We start from the raw sequence: 19,252 nt of genomic DNA on the forward strand, positions 1-19,252 counted from the left end.
TTGTCCTTTTTCGTTGCCACTCTAACTCTCTCATTAACCCTAAAATAATTGACTCTGGAATAATGATTATGTAAACAATTGCATTGTAAAGCATCACATTTATCAAATTGTTAGTGAGTATAGCTATATTATTTATGTAATTTTAATCACAGTAAACAATTCCATATACAAAGCACAAGTGGAAAGCACATGTCTAAAACAATAAACGTAGTCAAACTAAACATCGAGATGACACTTAACTCAAGCTCTTTATAGGAAGAAGAAAAGATAACGCATTTCCTGTTCTATGCCACACATCTCTCCTCAAGCTTTAAGACTCCCAGAAGCCAAGATCCAAAGAACAAATAATGCACACACAGGCACATGCAACTTCCCCAGTTCGTCTTTCTATGTTCTTATTTAGCATCTCTTTCTCTTCCTCAACCTTATCATCTTCCCAGCTTTCTCTATCTCATTCCTTTCCCTTCTATCCATACATATTTTTTCATTTTCTCAATCCTCTTCCATTCACCCTTTACTTATAACCCCTGATCACCACATGCAGTGGTCAGATCATGCTGCTCTGCCACTCTTTCACTGTCTCTTTGTTTTGTCTCTTTGCTTGTGTGTGAGTGGCGACTGGCGAGGCAGCATTAAGATACATTATTAAAGCCTGTGCACTCACTCACTCTCTCTCTCTCTCTCTCTCTCTCTCTCTCTCTCTCTCTCTCTCTCTCTCTCTCTCTCTCTCTCTCTCTCTCTCTCTCTCTCTCTCTGCATGCCTGAAAGAAGAGTTTAAGGGCAATGATAGGATTACCAAAGTGTTTAAGGAGAGCTTGAAGGATGCATGCGGTGCTGGGAACTTCATAAATATACATCTGCTCAAACAACCCATATTCGAACAAATCGATCAAAACCATTGCCGTTCTACAGTGCTATCAATTTTTTAAAGATTTTTTTTGTGAAGAAAAAAATTATAAACATTTCATAGGTTCAATCTTTTTCATTCATCCATTGTAACAACTCTCATTGTTCAACGTCCATCTGTATTGCATTGTTTAAAATATTTCGTTTGAGAAAGATTATGGCACTGAAAGATTTTGACAAGGCAGGTGGTTTTGGGAGAAAAATAGCGCTGAGAGAAGGATAAACTAAGGAAAGAAGAGAACAAGCGAGTGAGAGGGAGAAAGAGAGCTGTGTTCTCTGTTTTTCCACTGGGATACATTAATTATTCAATAGCTAGGAGATGAAAATGTTCAGAGGGGACTCCGACAGCCCTGATGGTTCTGTCTCTCTTTCTCTCTCTTAATTTCCTCCTCAGACTTCCATTGTCACTTTATCAGTGTTAAGGAAGCTACACAGCTTCACTATAAGCTTCCCATGACTCAAAATAGAGCATTATGTTCAAACTAGCCTTTTGAAAACACTAAAGAATTAGCTAACTTTATGCTATTCAAGAGGGAAATATCTTTTTAATAAAATCAGATTATATAATTAATTTTTTCAAGTAAAATGTTTACACAAGTTTGAAATCATTATTATAATCATTATAAATCTTTATCAAAAGATTCTTAACTGTAAATACCCAATTGCGATTTAAATCCAACAAGCTGTGAAAGGTGCTTGATAGTCCTTATGCTCATCTAACATCTTCAAATACAACACCATGATATTTGACAAACACCAAAGAACATTCATACCTTTATTGATTTGGAAAACACTTACAGACAATGCCTTTTTCAAGTGTAAATAAAGTATGGATGGAGATAGATATTATATGTATCCTCTCTCAAATGCCTCACAAGCTGAACAGCACATGCTCTACTTAAATAGGGGGATATTACATAGGGGTTGCTAAATTGCAAATTAGACTAGGGAACAGCATACAAAAAAGGAAAAGGGTAACAAACAACAGCGTTTAAAGTTGCTGTAATCGATTTCTGAGAAACACTGTTGATATTTTAAATCAACCCAAACAAACAGACTCCTCATTTAATTTGCTCCAGACCCATGATACACAAACTCACAATGCAAGGATGTCTCTCTAGCTGAAGAAAAGCAAAATAACGCTTAGTTAAAAATAAACCAAAAATGATGAATGAACAACAAGAAAGAACAAAAAATTAACATATACAGTACACAAGAGTATATAGAAGCCAGAGTTTGTTGTTAGTTCATTGTTAGTTCATAGCAACACACCAGCTCAAGACAAACAATAACACTCTTGTTACTAGCTAACATTACAACAACTGCATAATTTGGTTCTGTGAAACGTATAACAAAACCAATGTTACTCACGCATGAAGCAGAAACAATGCAACCTTGGCGTCCGTTTTCAAGCATTCCTGCTTAGGTCTTTCCATGCTGGAAATCTTTTCTAATATTAAGGAGGGTTCTAAAGCTCTTGCCTCATCACAAACATTTTTCCCCCAGTTATATTCCTCTGACCTTTTCTCTTTTGTAATGTCTATGCCAAGTTTGTTGTGGTGCTCGGTCTGATCCACTTTCAACAGCGTTTCTCAGAAATTGCTTACCACCATTAACTAAATATTTTGCTAAAAGACGTAAAATGCTATGAAGGAACTTTTATGCATACGGGGCTTCAAATAAATTAGGTTCATTTTAGTGAATCAGTTTGTTCAGGTGGCTACATTTACATTTATAATTATATTTGGTAGATCATTTTATCAAAAGAGACTTTGTATTTCATCAGTTCATGCATTTTCTAGGAATTGAACCAGTGACCTTGGCGTTGCTAGCACCATGCTCTCTAATGTTTAAATGACAGGAATGAGCTACTCCATGTAAATCAAGCATGTCACATAGAATATTAGAGGAAAACCATTGTTCTAACTCAAAAAATAAATGAGAGAATGTCACCAGCAATGCCAAGGTCATGGGTTTGATTTCCAGGAAATATACATGAACTAAAAAATATAAAAATGTTCCTTGAATGCAATTCAAATGCTTTTGGCAAAAGCTAAAATGAGATGCAGGGTCTGTGGGCAGGCCATTTCAGGCTGAGATTAATTTTACGTCCAGACTGAGTTTTATGGTTTGATAAAGGTAGACAAGATGTGTTGAGGCATGAGACAACTTCCAGATGTTAAAAACAAAGTTGAGCAACAGCATTTTATTTTTTTTAAAGGAGTAGTTCATTTAAAAATGAAAATCCTGACATAATTTACACGCACCCGCAAGTCGTTTCAAATCAGTATGAATTTCTTTCTTCTGCTGAACACAGTAACCAGGTAACCAGACAGTTGATGTAGCCTACCCCATTGACTTCCATAGTAGGAAAAAAATGCTATGGAAGTCAATGGGGTATCAACTGTTTGGTTGCCGACATTCTTCAAAATATCTTCTTTTGTGTTCAGCACAAGAAAGAAATTCATACAACAACTTACAGCAATGACAGAATTTTTATTTCTAAGTGAACTATTCCAATTTAACGGATACAGGTATGGCATATGGTCTGCAAGGATGGGGTTACATTCTGGCCATTATACAACAACAAGCTGGATAAGCAGTGATAAGGAAAATACCTTATTTTCCTTTTAAACAAAAAGAGAAAGCCTCTATTAGCATCGCTTTAGATTAGCACATTACATGATTGCAGTATTGTCAAAACATTATGCACTTACATAATACAGTTGTAGGAAATAAATAACATGGAGTAAAAGAAACATACAATACACAAAGAAATGCTGTTGTTACAAAATCATTCCTCATTTAAACAAGAAAAAAAATGCTTTTCATTGAGAGAGCTCTTTCAATTAAACAAACCCAAAGAGCTGTATCCTTTGTGGTACAACAGCTTTGAACATCAAACATAGGCTATTGCAACCTAATGTGACTATTCATTTAATTGGTACCTCCTTGCCAGATCTTTAGTAAGGCCCTTTTGGTCATGTCTAATTTTCCTTTTAGCATTTGATTTTAAGACAAGACAACTCAGGTGGATTGGGTAAAAAAAAATTTAACTAATAGATAACCAAACTTCCCTAGTTTTAGGTTTTGTGAAATGTTATGTTCAAATATGCAAATAAGGGATAATCTAATTAAATATGCAGTAATTTGCATACATTTCCAGAACAGAAATCCAGGTTCAAAATTCAAATTGTCATGACAAAACATTAGGCTACTTGCTTAACCACTGTTCTCTACTAAAAGAGTGAGGTACTGTGTATACTACCAGTGTTGGGGGTAACGCATTATACGTAAAGCGAGTTACATAAACAGATTTTTTTTAAGTCACTGGTAAAGTAACACATTACTTTTAAATTTACAACAAAATATCTGAGTTACTTTTTCAATGAATTATATGAGTGAAATGAACAGAAAGGAATAAAAACAGAGAAGTGCAAACCTACAATAAGTGTGTTAAATTTCACAAATATACAGTACTTATGTATTTAATCTCACTTTTTTTTATTGCTGAAGTAAATGTTGATCTTTCTTCTACTGTGCCCTATTCCTTTTGCCATCCAGATTGACAGCAAGGCTGAAAGTTTTGTTTGAGCTGCACACTCTGTACAGGTGTAAATTTGCATTTCCTTCAGCCAGGGGCTTATTAATTTCACCTTTGTTTTGCATAAGGGTTTTACATTTTCCAAAAATATAATTTAATTGGTATTTAAAATCAAAGAAGCAGACCCAGCACAGATCAGGAAAAGTAACTCAAAAGTAAAGTAACACATTTCTTTCCTTAAAAAGTAACTAAGTAATGCAATTAGTAATTTTTTTAGGGAGTAACGCAATATGTATTACTTTTAAAAGTAACTTTCCCCAACATCGCATACAATGGGAAATGTCTCAGGCGTAACTGACCACAGATAAAACACTCCTCACTCCATGCAAAATCGACCCTGTTCATCACACAGAAAGAAAAAAAAAACATAATGAGTAGCGATGTTACCATGCAGCTAATCTATAAACTGTTAATTTCTCTTAAAAGTTGAGAAAGAATGAGAATGATGCAATAGTGCCAGTGAATTATAGTACTGTGAGAGTCGTCTTCTTTGGTTGGTGTGGTTAGCAGAGGCCGAGGGCCATGAGAGAACGGTGCGAGTCCGGTGGTGTGATTGATAATGAGCAACACCTGCGCAATGCACTGGTCTTGTATCTCTCATGGAGGAGCAGAAGCATAAAGGAGAAGCGACGACAGTGGATATAGAGAGGCCTGGATTTTATTTGTGTTTTGTCATATGTGACAGCAGTCAGCTGTGAGGGGCTGCTGTCTTTACTTTAATTTTGTATTTTATTTTATTGTAGTTTATTTTACGTTTATTAAAGTTTTTGAATGTTCGCCGGTTCCCATCTCTTTCTTTCCACAACATCTAAACTTGGTACAGTCAGTTACGCAGGAGTCGTTTCTCATTGTGAGATTAAAAATAATCAACATCAGATAACATATGTGTCTTTTTGACAGAGCTGAGGACCCCTTGGAGCTCCCACCATGGCAACAAAGAAGAGTCCATGTCTGATGCAGAGGACCAATGGATCAAGAAGAAAACAAAGAACCTGCACCCCCCGAAATTCAATACTGATGAAAAAAGACTTCTGAATCTTTCTTTTTGCTCATATTAGCCTCCGAATGTTCAGATCCAAAACATCCATATAGATGAAGTGCAAATGGATAGGACAAAAATTTCAAAATCCCTTACACTGCATATATGTATTCTGAGCTAGCCAATGAAATTAAGAAGTTTATTTAATGTGAGCTGTCAATTTAACAGACTGAGGCACTGAAAAGTCCTTTAAAAAATGAGTAGACCAAAATGATCAAATGAATGCTTTGAAGAATTGGTGATGCAGTCCAAGGAAAAGTTCCTCTTCAATGGGGCGACATATCTGATTTTAAGGTAAGTGTAGAGTGTTTATTTTTGTCTGTGTGTACTAGTGTATCCATAGTGTTAGGTGTTTACATGTGTGTATATGGCTCAGTGATCGGCTCAGTGTGTGACGCAATTACACTTTGTCTCAGCCTTTACAAACCTAATCCAATTAGAATACTTATCAGTAACCTTAGGGTCAACTGTCTGTAACTCGCTGTGCATGTACACTCTAAAAAGTCCAATGGGTCCAATGTTAATATGAAGAAATCTTCTGTATTTTTTTACAGGTGTTTTCCCGTAATTAGAATTTTGCATTGCACAGTGTGCATGAAATGGATTGTTGGGTTAGGTTTAGGTTTAGGTAGTCTTTTCTTCCTTATTGTGAAGTATATCTGGGTGAAACGACTTCTGGAACGAGAAAATTATTTTGAGCGGGACTTGATTTTGTCTTCGGGAATTGAATCGGAAGTTGCCAGTTTGCAGTCAGTTGTTGCCTTGAACAAATGGTGAAGCTTAAATAAAGTACATCTTGGGGGAGGGTGGGACTAAATCCCACCCTCCCCCAAGATGTACTTTATTTAAGCTTCACCATTTGTTCAAGGCAGAACGTAGCTAGTAGGTCGTAAGCTCTCGTAAGCAGCATTCGAACTTCAGTTTATCCTTGATTCTAACTTATTTTTCCTTACGTAACAAATGGTAAATCGTGGTAAAACAGCTTGTCACTGGGCCAGCACCCTTAAAGGGACATCTTTGTATCTTATTTACCCGTAAAATAAGTACTTAAATGTAGCTACATATTACCACACTAAGGTACTAAAATGCACCTTCCAGAGGTGGATAAGGTACAAAGTTGTCCTGCTATTTCATTCCAATTGTTACTTCAGGTCAGAGGCTTCCGTAAATATTTAGTAGTGCCTAAGTTGTAACTTAGTACCCCTTTACACCAAGTTGTAACTTGCCCAAAGCTGGTGCAACCAGCCCCTGATTTTGTTCTTACACTGAACAAAATTGTAAACGCAACACTTTTGTTTTTGCCCCCATTTTTCATGAGCTGAACTCAAAGATCTAATACTTTTTCTATGTACACAAAAGGCCTATTTCTCTCAAATATTGTCCAAAAAATCTGTCTAAATCTGTGTTAGTGAGCACTTCTCCTTTGCCGAGAAAATCCATCCACCTCACAGGTGTGGCATATCAAGATGCTGATTAGACAGCATGATCATTGCACAGGTGTGCCTTAGGCTGTTCACAATAAAAGGCCACTCCAAAATGGGCAGTTTTATCACACAGCACAATGCCACAGATGTCACAAGTTTTGAGGGAGCGTGCAATTGGCATGCTGACTGCAGTAATGTCCACCAGAGCTGTTGCCCGTGAATTGAATGTTCATTTCTCTACCATTAGCCGTCTCCAAAGGGGTTTCGGAGAATTTGGCAGTACATCCAACTGGCCTCACAAACGCAGACCATGTGTAACCACACCAGCTCAGGACCTCCACATCCAGCATCTTAACCTCCAAGATCGTCTGAGACCAGCCACCCGGACAGCTGCTGCAACAATCAGTTTGCATAAACAAAGAATTTCTGCACAAACGGTCAGAAACCGTCTCAGGGAAGCTCATCTGCATGCTCGTCATCCTCATCTGGATCTCGACCTGACTGCAGTTCGACGTCGTAACCGACTTGAGTGGGCAAATGCTCACATTCGATGGCTTCTGGTACTTTGGAGAGGTGTTCTCTTCACGGATGAATCCCGGTTTTCACTGTACAGGTCAGATGGCAGTATGGCGTCGTGTGGGTAAGCGGTTTACTGATGTCAACGTTGTGGATCAAGTGGCCATGATGGCGGTGGGGTTATGTTATGGGCAGGTGTATGTTATGGGCAACGAACACAGGTGCATTTTATTGATGGCATTTTGAATGCACAGAGATACCAGGATGAGATCCTGAGGCCCATTGTTGTGCCATTCATCCACAACCATCACCTCATGTTGCAGCATGATAATGCACGGCCTCATGTTGCAAGGATCTGTACACAATTCCTGGAAGATGAAAACATCACAGTTCTTGCATGGCCAGCATACTCACCGGACATGTCACCCATTGAGCATGTTTGGGATGCTCTGGATCGGCGTGTCTAGTCTTGTGTTTATGTTGTTGTATGAGTGCACGTGTGTAAGGGGCGTGTATGTATGTCATTACCTGATCCGCTCCAGCTGTTCATCATCACTTCACCAGCTTCAATTGATCTTACCACTCTATATATACTCACCGCTGTTCTATCATCCTTGTCAGATCGTTGTTTGATGTCATCCTCGTTGGTCTTCTGGTTCCGTGTTCCTGCCTTGTGTTCCTGTTCCTCGTCGTCATTGTGTGGATTTAGTTCGTCTCACCGTCTTCACGTCACGTCTGCACTTCACTGGATCTGACCGTCGAAGTCCCTGCGTCACCCATCATCACCTGCTTGTACTGTTGTCTGGACTGTCCAAATAAATACTGTTAACTCGCGTTTGCTTCCTGTGATCTCTGTAGTAACATGACATCCAGGTCCTGCCAATATTAGCAACTTAACACAACCATTGAAGAGGTGTGGACCAACATTCCACAGGCCACAATCAACAACCTGATCAACTCTATGCGAAGGAGATGTATTGCACTGCATGAGGCAAATGGTGGTCACACCAGATACTGACTGGTTTTCGGAACCCCCCGGATCCCCTCAATACAATAAAACTGCACATTTTAGAGTGGCCTTTTATTGTGGCAAGCCTAAGACACACCTGTGCAATAATCATGCTGTGTAATCAGCATCTTGATATTCCACACCTGTGAGGTGAATGGATTATCTCAGCAAAGGAGAAGTGCTCCCTAACACAGATTTAGACAGATTTGTGAACAATATTTGAGAGAAATAGGCCTTTTGTGTACACAGAAAAGTTCTTAGATCTTTCAGTTCAGCGCATGAAAAATGGGGGCAAAAACAAAATTGTGGCGTTTATAATTTTATTCAGTGTATATACTGTACAGTATAGCATATAACGATATCTACTGTCAACACTGTCTGTAAGTGATTTTGAGAGAGACTTGTTGGGATACATCTGATGTATGTAACTGCGTTGGACACTTTTAGCCTGCTGAAAGATCTATTACAAGCTAGGATCCTGTGTAGCAAATTAGCTCCTAAGAAATATTAATAATCATAACTTATTATAATTGATCATGAATATTTGGATCAGTTAATTGAATTAAATGAATGTAGTCAAATTAATATTACAATCAATCCACCTGCTTGTTCTGTGAACACTTAGTGTTAATTGTTTATTAATTCTAAGAAATGTTAATTTTCGGGGGAGGGAAGTGTCTTTCTTACTGTACAGTACTACTAAGAGCCTGTAGTCAAAATCTAAATCGGAAAATAAACTTTGTTGCAAGCAGAGAATCAGAATCAAATACGTGATGGTATGAAAAGATGGTAGCTGATGGTATGAAAAGAACCAACAGCTTATCATTTTCAGAGCACCTCATTAAATGTATACTTGCATGGCCTTTGCAGTGAAACTAAATATTTTTGATGGTCCCATGAGTCTCAATCGACTGAAGAATTGGTGATGAACTTGCGTGGTTGGTTTGACTCTGTTCCCATGGCTGGAGTGCCGATTGTGGCCTGCCAGCCCTGGGCCGGAGAGGACACGCAGAGCAAACGGGACAAGAGAGGAAGTCGGGAGAGTTGATGGTTGGCGTTGCAATGGACTTCTTCTGCATTGAATGAAGACATTGTGTCACAGTGTTGGTTTGTGTTTTCCCCGGGTGTCCACTAGAGGTCTCTTTACCTTACTGTCACCATTCATTCTGGAACTGCATTTCCCACGATCCTTTGTCTGTTCTCATCACTCATCATTGCACGCAGCTGTTTTCCATTACATTGTTTAGTTCTGTGTATAAATACCCTGTCTGTTTCAGTCCATGTCACGGAGTCGTTGTTTTATGTCCCCACACTTCTGAGGTTTGTTTCTGCTCGTTTCTCGTTTTGGTTGTTTTGTTCTTGGATTGCTTATACGGTGTTTGACCCTTGCCTGGACTGGATTACGTGTACGGATTACCCAATAAATATACTGCTACTGGATCTACTGTTTCCCTGTGTGTGCGTCGTGACAGAACGACTCCGTCATCAAGATCCAGCGGTATGTTTTTTAATATCTCTTCCCCAGCCACCGAGCGGGAGAGAAGGGATTTGTTTGAGGGGACCCGGTTGGTCAAGTTTCGCGGGACCCGTGGAGGTCGCAGTGGAGGAGGTGGTCGAGAGGAATTCCAACACCATTTTCCACTCAGGCCCCTCTTCGACCCTGGGCTGGTGCGATCCAGTCCAGAGTTTCATCCGGCGCTGTTTCCATCCAGCCCAGAGCGCGCACTTCACCAGCGGAAACGGCGGAGGAGGAGGAAGACCTCTAGCCTCTCCACAGGCCCGGAGGCCGTGTCCCAGCAGACCGCCGCTTTTCTGGAGGCTGATTCAGAGATGGTTCACGTCCCGTTTGCCCAGTCAGAGACTGTTCACGTCCCGTTTGCCCAGTCAGAGACTGTTCACGTCGCGTCTGCCCAGTCAGAGACTGTTTACGTCACGTCTGCCCAGCGAGAGACTGTTCACGTCATGTCTGCCCAGCGAGAGACTGTTCACGTCACGTCTGCCCAGCGAGAGACTGTTCACGTCACGTCTGCCCAGCGAGAGACTGTTCACGTCACGTCTGCCCAGCGAGAGACTGTTCACGTCACGTCTGCCCAGCGAGAGACTGTTCACGTTCCGTCTGCCTTCATGGACCTGGACTATCTGGAGCGTCTGGCTCGGATCCTGGACATGCCCGTGTCTCCTGTCCCAGAGCCGGAGCCAGTGTCTGCTGTTCCAGAGCCGGAGCCGGAGGCAGAGCCAGTGCCCGTTCCAGAGCCGGAGGCAGAGCCAGTGCCCGTTCCAGAGCCGGAGGCAGAGCCAGTGCCCGTTCCAGAGCCGGAGGCAGAGCCAATGCCCGTTCCAGAGCCGGAGGCAGAGCCAGTATCCGTTCCAGAGCCAGAGGCAGAGCCAGTGCCGTCTGCCTTCATGGACCTGGACTAACTGGAGCGTCTGGCTCGGATCCTGGACATGCCCGTGTCTACTATCCCAGAGCCGGAGCCAGTGTCTCCTGTCCCAGAGCCGGAGGCAGAGCCAATGCCTGTTCCAGAGCCGGAGGCAGAGCCAGTGCCTGTTCCAGAGCCGGAGGCAGAGCCAGTGCCTGTTCCAGAGCCGGAGGCAGAGCCAGTGCCTGTTCCAGAGCCGGAGGCAGAGCCAGTGCCTGTTCCAGAGCCGGAGGCAGAGCCAGTGCCTGTTGCAGAGCCAGAGGCAGAGCCAGTGCCTGTTGCAGAGCCAGAGGCAGAGCCAGTGCCTGTTCCAGAGCTGGAGCCAATGTCTGTTCCATAGCCAGTGCCTGTTCCAGCGCCAGAGCCAGTGTTTGTTTCTGTGTTTGTGTCTTTTCTTGTGGCTGTTACAGTTTTGGTGTCTGTTCCTGAGCCGGTGTCTGTTCCTGAGCTAATGCCTGTTCCTGAGCAAGTGCCAGTGTCTGTTCCAGAGCTGGAGCCAGTGGCTGTTTTAGAGCCAGAGCCGGTGCCGTCTGTTCCAGAGCCAGTGTCTGCTGTTCCAGAGCCGGTGTCTGCTATTCCTGAGTCAGTGCCAGTGTCTGTTCCAGAGCCTCTGCCATGGCCGCCCGAAGGGTCTACACCGCCCTGGCTGCCCGAGGGGTCTGCTCCGCCCTGGCCGCCCGACGGGTCTGCTCCGCCCTGGCCGCCCGAGGGGTCTGCACCGCCCTGGCCGCCCGAGCGGTCTGCACCGCCCTGGCCGCCCGAGGGGTCTGCACCGCCCTGGCCGCCCGAGGGGTCTGCACCGCCCTGGCCGCCCGAGGGGTCTTCACCGCCCTGGCCGCCCGAGGGGTCTTCACCGCCCTGGCCGCCCGAGTGGTCTTCACCGCCCTGGCCGCCCGAAGGGTCTTCACCGCCCTGGCTGCCCGATGGGCCGTCTTCACCGCACTGGCCGCCCGAGGGGACTTCACCGCCCTGGCCGCCCGATGGGCCGTCTGCTTCGCCCTGGCCGCCCGGTGGGCCGTCTGCTTCGCCCTGGCCGCCCGATGGGTCGTCTGCTTCGCCCTGGCCGCCCGATGTGTCGTCTGCTTCGCCCTGTTTGACCGATGGACTGTCTGCTTCGCCCTGGCCGCCCGATGGACTGTCTGCTTCGCCCTGGCCGCCCGATGGACTGTCTGCTTCGCCCTGGCCGCCCGATGGACTGTCTGCTTCGCCCTGGCCGCCGGCTAAACCATCACCCCCTGTCTCTGTTTCCTTCCATGGACCTGGCCCCCCATCCCTCCCCCTGATCCTCCACCGTTCCACCTCCCTCCTGGACTCTTGTTTTGTTTGTTTTTTGTGGGTCTTGGAGCGTCTGGTAGCCGCTCCGTAGAGGGGGGGTTATGTCACAGTGTTGGTTTGTGTTTTCCCCGGGTGTCCACTAGAGGTCTCTTTCCCTTACTGTCACCATTCATTCTGGAACTGCATTTCCCACGATCCTTTGTCTGTTCTCATCACTCATCGTTGCACGCAGCTGTTTTCCATTACATTGTTTAGTTCTGTGTATAAATACCCTGTCTGTTTTAGTCCATGTCACGGAGTCGTTGTTTTATGTCCCAACACTTCTGAGGTTTGTTTCTGCTCGTTTCTCGTTTTTGTTGTTTTGTTCTTGGATTGCTTATACGGTGTTTGACCCTTGCCTGGACTGGATTACGTGTACGGATTACCCAATAAATATACTGCTACTGGATCTACTGTTTCCCTGTGTGTGCGTCGTGACACATTGTGCCACACTCCTGATGTTGTCCTTTGATTCTGTTCTGGTTGAGAGAGTCCTCTCTCTCCTGAATGAGCACATGACTGGTTGTGGGCCAAGGCCTGCTGCCCTGGTGCCTAGTGTGGCCACGCAGGACAGCTACGCGAATGTAACGAGAAGGCCAAGAGAGGGAAGAGCTTGTGTAGAGGCCATTTAAAGTCTGAGAAAGGTCCCACCTCTCAGGGTTGGCTCGACCAATAAGAAAGGGGGAATTTCCAAGCGGGAAATTCCTCTTTTGGGAAGATTTAATGGCTCTGTCTCAAGTGTGGTTTGACATAAGCCTTGCTGTTTGTGTTCATTTATACTCAGATATAACAAACATACACTGCATTCTATGAGAAGGTGATGTACACTAAAGTGTGAGTCATTAAATGAGGATTAATTAGATAGGAGACACGATACAGGTGGAGTTACATTAACTGTTGGTTCTATCATAAAATACATATCAAAGACATAATAGTATCAAAAGACACTACACTAGACAGTAAATCAGTCACACAGTGTCCTGGGGTGCATGTTCATTTCCAGATCAGTTCGTCCATAAATTAATGCAGGAAAGTCTGTTTTAAGGGTTGTGGGTCTTTCCTATGGCCTCTGCTTTTTTCATGTGACCACATTTTTAGCAGTAATAAAACCAACTTAACTGATCATAGTCATGGTAACCAAGACCCTTCTTGCCCTTTTTGGGGGGATGGGACCATAGATCCCAGAGTGAGTTTTAAAGATTATTTGTTAAATATAACAAATAATTGTGTCTGATTTGTCTCAGTCGTTACACCTGATAGACAGTGTAAATTTTTTAGCTATTTAACTGTGCTCAGTGCTAACGTTACATAGTCTTTCCTGACTGGTCCACTGTCTGTAATCCTCCCATGTGAATGTCAATGGATTGTAGACAATTCTTACATTAAGTAGTCAAACCTAGCCCCTAGCCATTAGCGTTAGCTTCCCATGCTAATGATGGAGTACAGCCATTATCTCTCACAGAGGGCATGAGCAGACCTTTTTTATGAGGGAACATGGGCGTAAGGGGGAATTAAATCCCACTCTACAGGCCACTAATCTAATGAGAGAGAGAGAGAGAGAGAGAGAGAGAGAGAGAGAGAGAGAGAGAGAGAGAGAGAGAGAGAGAGAGAGAGAGTAGTCAACTGAAATGTTTCATTCTCCTATATCTAAATGCTACAACACAGACTTAGTTCCTGGATCCATTTTAGTGATCTAGCAGGTCACAGACTCCTAAACGTAATTGTATCCCTCTATCTTAAGATTTTGCAGTGAGAAGAGGCCTTACGTATAGAAGATCCCCATTGATCAAGAGGGTGCTGAAGCATATCATGAATAAAATATATTAAATAGTGCTGAAAAAGTAATGAGATTTGTATAAGAAAACCTCAACAATATTATGTGCTAATCCTCTTGAAGACCTCTTGGTGAGAGAGGGGAGGTGATTAGTATCCTTAAGTGACTAAGCTTTAAAGAGAGAATTAAAGGAAGGGATCTATGAATCGCTACCTGGCACACCTTTGTATTTAAAAAAAGAAATAGAGAGGTTTTTTTTTTTTTAGTGAACAACATACTTTGGTAGAATGCTACTTATATGTTACTATCATGTATTATTAAACTTATACATATTTAATCAGGGAACAATAATGCAATAACTGAATAGCTGATTATGTTGATTTGTTTAACTGATTTGTTGCAGTACAGTGGAAAAAAAGGCAGGTGCATCATGGTCAAGAGGTGTTTTTCTTTATCCATAATGCAAACCGCCTGAGGTACAAACTGCTTTGGAAACTCTTCAGAGAGCAAATTATAATATTTTGCTATTTCAATCTTCCCCCTCTCTCTCTCTCTCTCTCTCTCTCTCTCTCTCTCTCTCTCTCTCTCTCTTGTGCATTATTTGCATAGGCAAGGGAATTGTAATGTTTAGAAATTATGATTTAGTTATTTAAAAAAAGTAAAGATCAGGGGTAAAATATAAAATAGTTAAAAAGTATGTTAGAATCAGAATCGTTAAATTCCCCATGAATTCGATCTAATCAGCTGTGTTAATTCTTGTCAATAAATATTACAGCTGCAGTATGTAACTTTTTCTAAGTTAAAATGTGATGCTTTATTGTGGCCTCAGTTGAGCTGAGATTAGATAAACAAAAAACGTACTCGGTTACTAACGTAACCTCGGTTCTCTCTAGAGAGGGAACGAGTACTGCGTAATATCTTACGCTATGGGGAAAACCTCTTTTCCACAAGATATTGAAGCCAAAAATTATCCTTAATTTTGAATTAATGTAAAACGCTGTGCGGCAGCATGCAGACATAGGCAGGACGGCTTGCGCGCCTATTGGCTGCCCTGCGGCAATAGCAGCAGCCTTTCGAGAGAGGCCCTGCGTGACACCATATCCAATGGGGGCATTTCGCAACCATTTCGTCACGTCCCGCCAGAAAGGGCGTGGCCTCATCCTATAAATATAGCTCGATGGGCTGATACAAACTGGTTTTCATCGCCGAAGCGAACCAGAGCGTGTTGTAAGCATGGCAAGATACGCAGTACTCGTTCCCTCTCTAGAGAGAACCGAGGTTACGTTAGTAACCGAGTACGTTCTCTTACGAGAGTATCTCTCGTATTGCGTAATATCTTACGCTACAGCACTGGGCATCCGTTTTCCCTGATTCGTTCCAACACTTGAGGCAGGAGCGAGACAGGGGGAAAAGCATAGAGGGGACAGCGGGGCCAGACGTGGGCCAGCGCATCCTTGCTTTTGGAGAAAAAGTTCGGACAGTGAGCGTTTTCGTGGGACGCGAACAGGTCCAACCGTGCTCTGCTGAACGTCTCCCACAGCAGTCGGATCGTTTGCGGGTGCAGCAACCATTCCCCTGCTGGGACATTGTTTCTGGACAGTCTGTCTGGTCCCAGATTCAGGTGACCAGGCACATGCGCCGCTCTCACTGAAAGCAGGTTGTGCTGAGCCCAGACCAGGAGGCGTTCCGTCAGCCTGTAAAGGTTTCGGGACCTGATGCCGCCCTGGTGATTTATGTATACCACCACTGACATGTTGTCCGACCGGACCAAGACGTGGTGACCCTTTATCTGGGGACAGAAGCGCCTTGGCGCGTTGTCGACTGCCATCATTTCCAGACAGTTTATGTGTAAGAGCTTTTCCCGTTCTGACCACTGGCCAAAGAACGGTCTGCCCACGAGCAGCGCTCCCCATCCAGAGGTGGAGGCGTCTGTGGACACCACCTTCACACTCGAGGGAGTCCCCAGACTCACACCTGACTGATACCAGTCGGTTACTTTCCAAGGTTCCAAAGCTGAGACGCATTTTAGATCGACCCTGAGGCGAAACCTACCAGCGGTCCATGCACGGGGCGGAACTCGCACTCTCAGCCATAGCTGCAGTGGGTGCATGCGAAGCAGACCCAGCTGGAGTACTGAAGCTGCTGAGGCGATGAGGCCCAGAATTTTCAGAAACCTTTTGAGCGGGACTATCGAGCCGCGGCGGAAGGATTTCGCAGCGCACTGAATGTCCAGTCCACGCTCCGGCGACAGACGCGCTGTTATGGAAAGCGAATCCAGCACTGTTCCCAAGAAAATTTATTTTCTGACTGGGAGACAGTGAACTCTTCGCCCAATTGACTGTGAGACCCAGATTCTCGAGATGCTCGAGTAATGTGGTCCTGTGTTCAATGAGCTCTGAGTGTGATCGAGCTAGAATCAGCCCATCGCCCAAGTAGTTCAAAACTCGCATGCCCCGGAGTTTCAGGGGTGCGAAAGCCGTGTCCATGCACTTCGTAAATGTACGGGGTGCCAGGAACAGGCCGAACGGCAGGACTTTGTATTGGTATGCCTGGCCCTCGAAGGCGAATCTCAAGAATTGCCTGTGACGTGATGCTATTTGCATTTGGAAATAGGCGTCCTTCAGATCTATTGACATAAACCAGTCCTCCTGGCGAACTTGCGCGAGGATTTTCCTGGTTGTAATCATTCTGAACTTGTGCTTCGCGAGCGCTTGTTCAGCTGTCGCAGATCTAGAATGGGTCTGAGACCCCCGTCTTTTTTCGGTACCAGAAAATATCTGCTGTATAGACCCCCTTCACTCTGAGATAAAGGTTCTATGGCCCCTTTGCTCAGTAGTTTCGCTATCTCGGCTTAAAGTAGACTTCGTTTTTTACTGTCGTTTCGCCTCGCGCCGTGCAACGGCGGGGACGTCGAGCGAACTGCAGCGAATAGCCTCTTTTTATAGTGTTCAGCACCCATTCTGATACCCCGGGAAGCTTCGCCCACGCATCTGCGTGAATAGCTAGAGGTAGAATGAAATCTGGGCTCTGGCGGCGGCATAAAAGTGGCCGGAGAGCTCCGGTGTTGAGAAATAAACACAGTGTTTGCAGTGTGCGAGGCGGGGGGCGCGCTGATCACAGCGGGCAGCCCGACCGCGCTCAGCTTCTCTATGACTGATTGTGGAGAGAGAGAGAGCGGGACAAAACCCGTGGGGTTGAGCGTGTCTGTGAGGGAATGTGGGCGCGGGACAGCGGGGAACACCGTACTGAGAACTGAGAACACCGTCGGCTTGTGCTGACTGAATGTGTGTTGGTTTCGTTTTTACAGAAACCGTGGACACGCATCGTGTAGTGTTTGTGGGCACTGTGTCGTGGGCACATTCACTACTTTTTTTTTTTTTTTTTTTTGCACAATCGACATGAGTCGATTTTATTTGTGCTAGCCCCGAACTGTGGCAGACTGTGTCTGTGTGTGGGAAAGGGCACTGAGACATGGGCATTCTTACAACACTCATAACACCATCGGCCGTGGCCGGAATACCAGAAAATACACTCTTTTTGGGATTTACCTTGGTCGCCGTAAAAATGGCGTTTGTGTGCAGGCAAGCGGGCTGTGGTACCGGCTTGTTTACTGCGAAATACACTGGAACAGTCACATTGTTTGGAACTGAACGAGCGAGAAGTTTCGTGGAGTCTGGCCGCGGCGAGACTTAAACACCGTGGGCCTTAGCTGACTGTATGTGTGTTGGTTTCGTTTTACAGAAAACGTGGCACATGCAGTGTGTAGTGTTTGTGGGCACTGGGTTGTGGGCACATTCACTACATTTAATGCACAATTGACATGAATCGATCTCATTTGTGTGAGCCCTGCACTGTGGCTAGCTGTGTTTGTGTGTAGAAATTAACACTGGGCTGTGGGCGGAATACCAGAAAATACACTGCTTATATGATTTTTCTGGGTCGCCATGGAAACGGCATTCGTGTGCAGGCAAGCGGGCCATGGTACCGGCTTGTTTACTGCAAAATACACTGGAACAGTTGCATTTTCTTGGAACTGAACGAGCGAAAAGTTTCGCTGTAAGTCTGGCCGTGGCGAGACTAAATTTTATCTGCTGCGAGAGCTGGGATCGAACAAAGGTCTCCCTTGCGAAGGCTTTGGGTTTCGCCACTGAGCTACAGGGGGAAACAACAAAAGCTTAAATTAGCTCGAGCAGATAAGAGAGCGTCATCACAGTTTTGTGTGTGTTGGCGTTTGTTTGCAGGCGTGTGTGTTATACAACAGGCTCATTAGTGCAATATTGACATTTTCAGGCGCTCAAACTAAGAAGAGCTGAGAAATATTTGAGAAATGGAGATTGGTCTGGCCTCGGCGGAACTAAAACACCCTCTTTCCTCATTTCGCCGGTGATGCACGCCCACGGGGGGCGTCGAGCAGATAAGAGAGCGTCATCACAGTTTTGTGTGTGTCGGCGTTTGTTTGCAGTTGTGCGTGTTATACAACAGGCTCATTGCTGCAATATTGACATTTTCAGCCGCTCAAACTAAGAGGAGCTGAGAAATGTTTGAGAAATGGAGATTGGTCCGGCCTCGGCGGGACTAAAACACACTCTTTCCTCATTTCGCCGGTGACGCACGCCCACGGGGGGCGGGGGCGGGGTAGCTTTCTTATAACGTAAAGAAAGCTAGCCGAGGTTTTGATGCTGGCCCGTTTCCCTGACGACTCGCGGGCAGAAGTGGGGAGGTCCACAGAGCTCGCCCAATCCTCACTGTCCGACGCCAGGATAGAGCAGCTGGCCTTCTCTACAGATGCAGCTATCTCGTCGTCATAATGGAGGAGGCGGCAGCCGTTGTCCATCAGTGAGCGCCTCTAATTGAAGCCGGTGAAGCTGGCGGGCGAACCGGCGAGCTTTCACGGGCTGGAGAAGGCTCGGGGACCCGCTGAGTACGGCACTTTACGGCGCGGCACTACAGCGGGTGGGAGTGCAGACTCGAAGAAAAAATGCCAGGCGAGTCCTCAGAGTCACCATGGCAATAGCTCGCAATGATGGCAGCCGCCGTCGGCGAGCGCGAGAGCTGCATGATCCTAACCCAGGCGGGAAACGCAGAAGAAATGGCGCTCCCGTCGCTGAGTGCGGCTCGGCATGAGCCAAAGGAACGAAGCATCTTAAAAAAGACGCTGCTCTTTTAGATAAAGAGAGAGAGAGAGTGTGAGTCGCGACGGCGAACACACACTCTCAGCAGAGTAAAAGGATATTGACACCGGAAAG

General features: G+C 44.8%; 1 protein-coding gene across 1 annotated transcript in view; it reads left to right on the plus strand.

Annotated features, from left to right (window-relative positions):
• The window catches only part of frmpd1a (FERM and PDZ domain containing 1a), a 50,350-nt gene that overhangs the window by 12,429 nt on the left and 18,669 nt on the right, over positions 1-19,252 (plus strand). Inside the window, exon 2 of the mRNA XM_077204038.1 lies at positions 5,411-5,843. The gene's annotated coding sequence lies outside the window, so the exon portion shown is untranslated. The remainder of the gene's footprint in view (positions 1-5,410; positions 5,844-19,252) is intronic.

This window comes from Siphateles boraxobius, unplaced genomic scaffold (assembly GCF_051911475.1).
Source record: "Siphateles boraxobius isolate OS27281-9 unplaced genomic scaffold, OSU_SipBor_1 119, whole genome shotgun sequence".
NCBI lineage: Eukaryota > Metazoa > Chordata > Actinopteri > Cypriniformes > Leuciscidae > Siphateles > Siphateles boraxobius.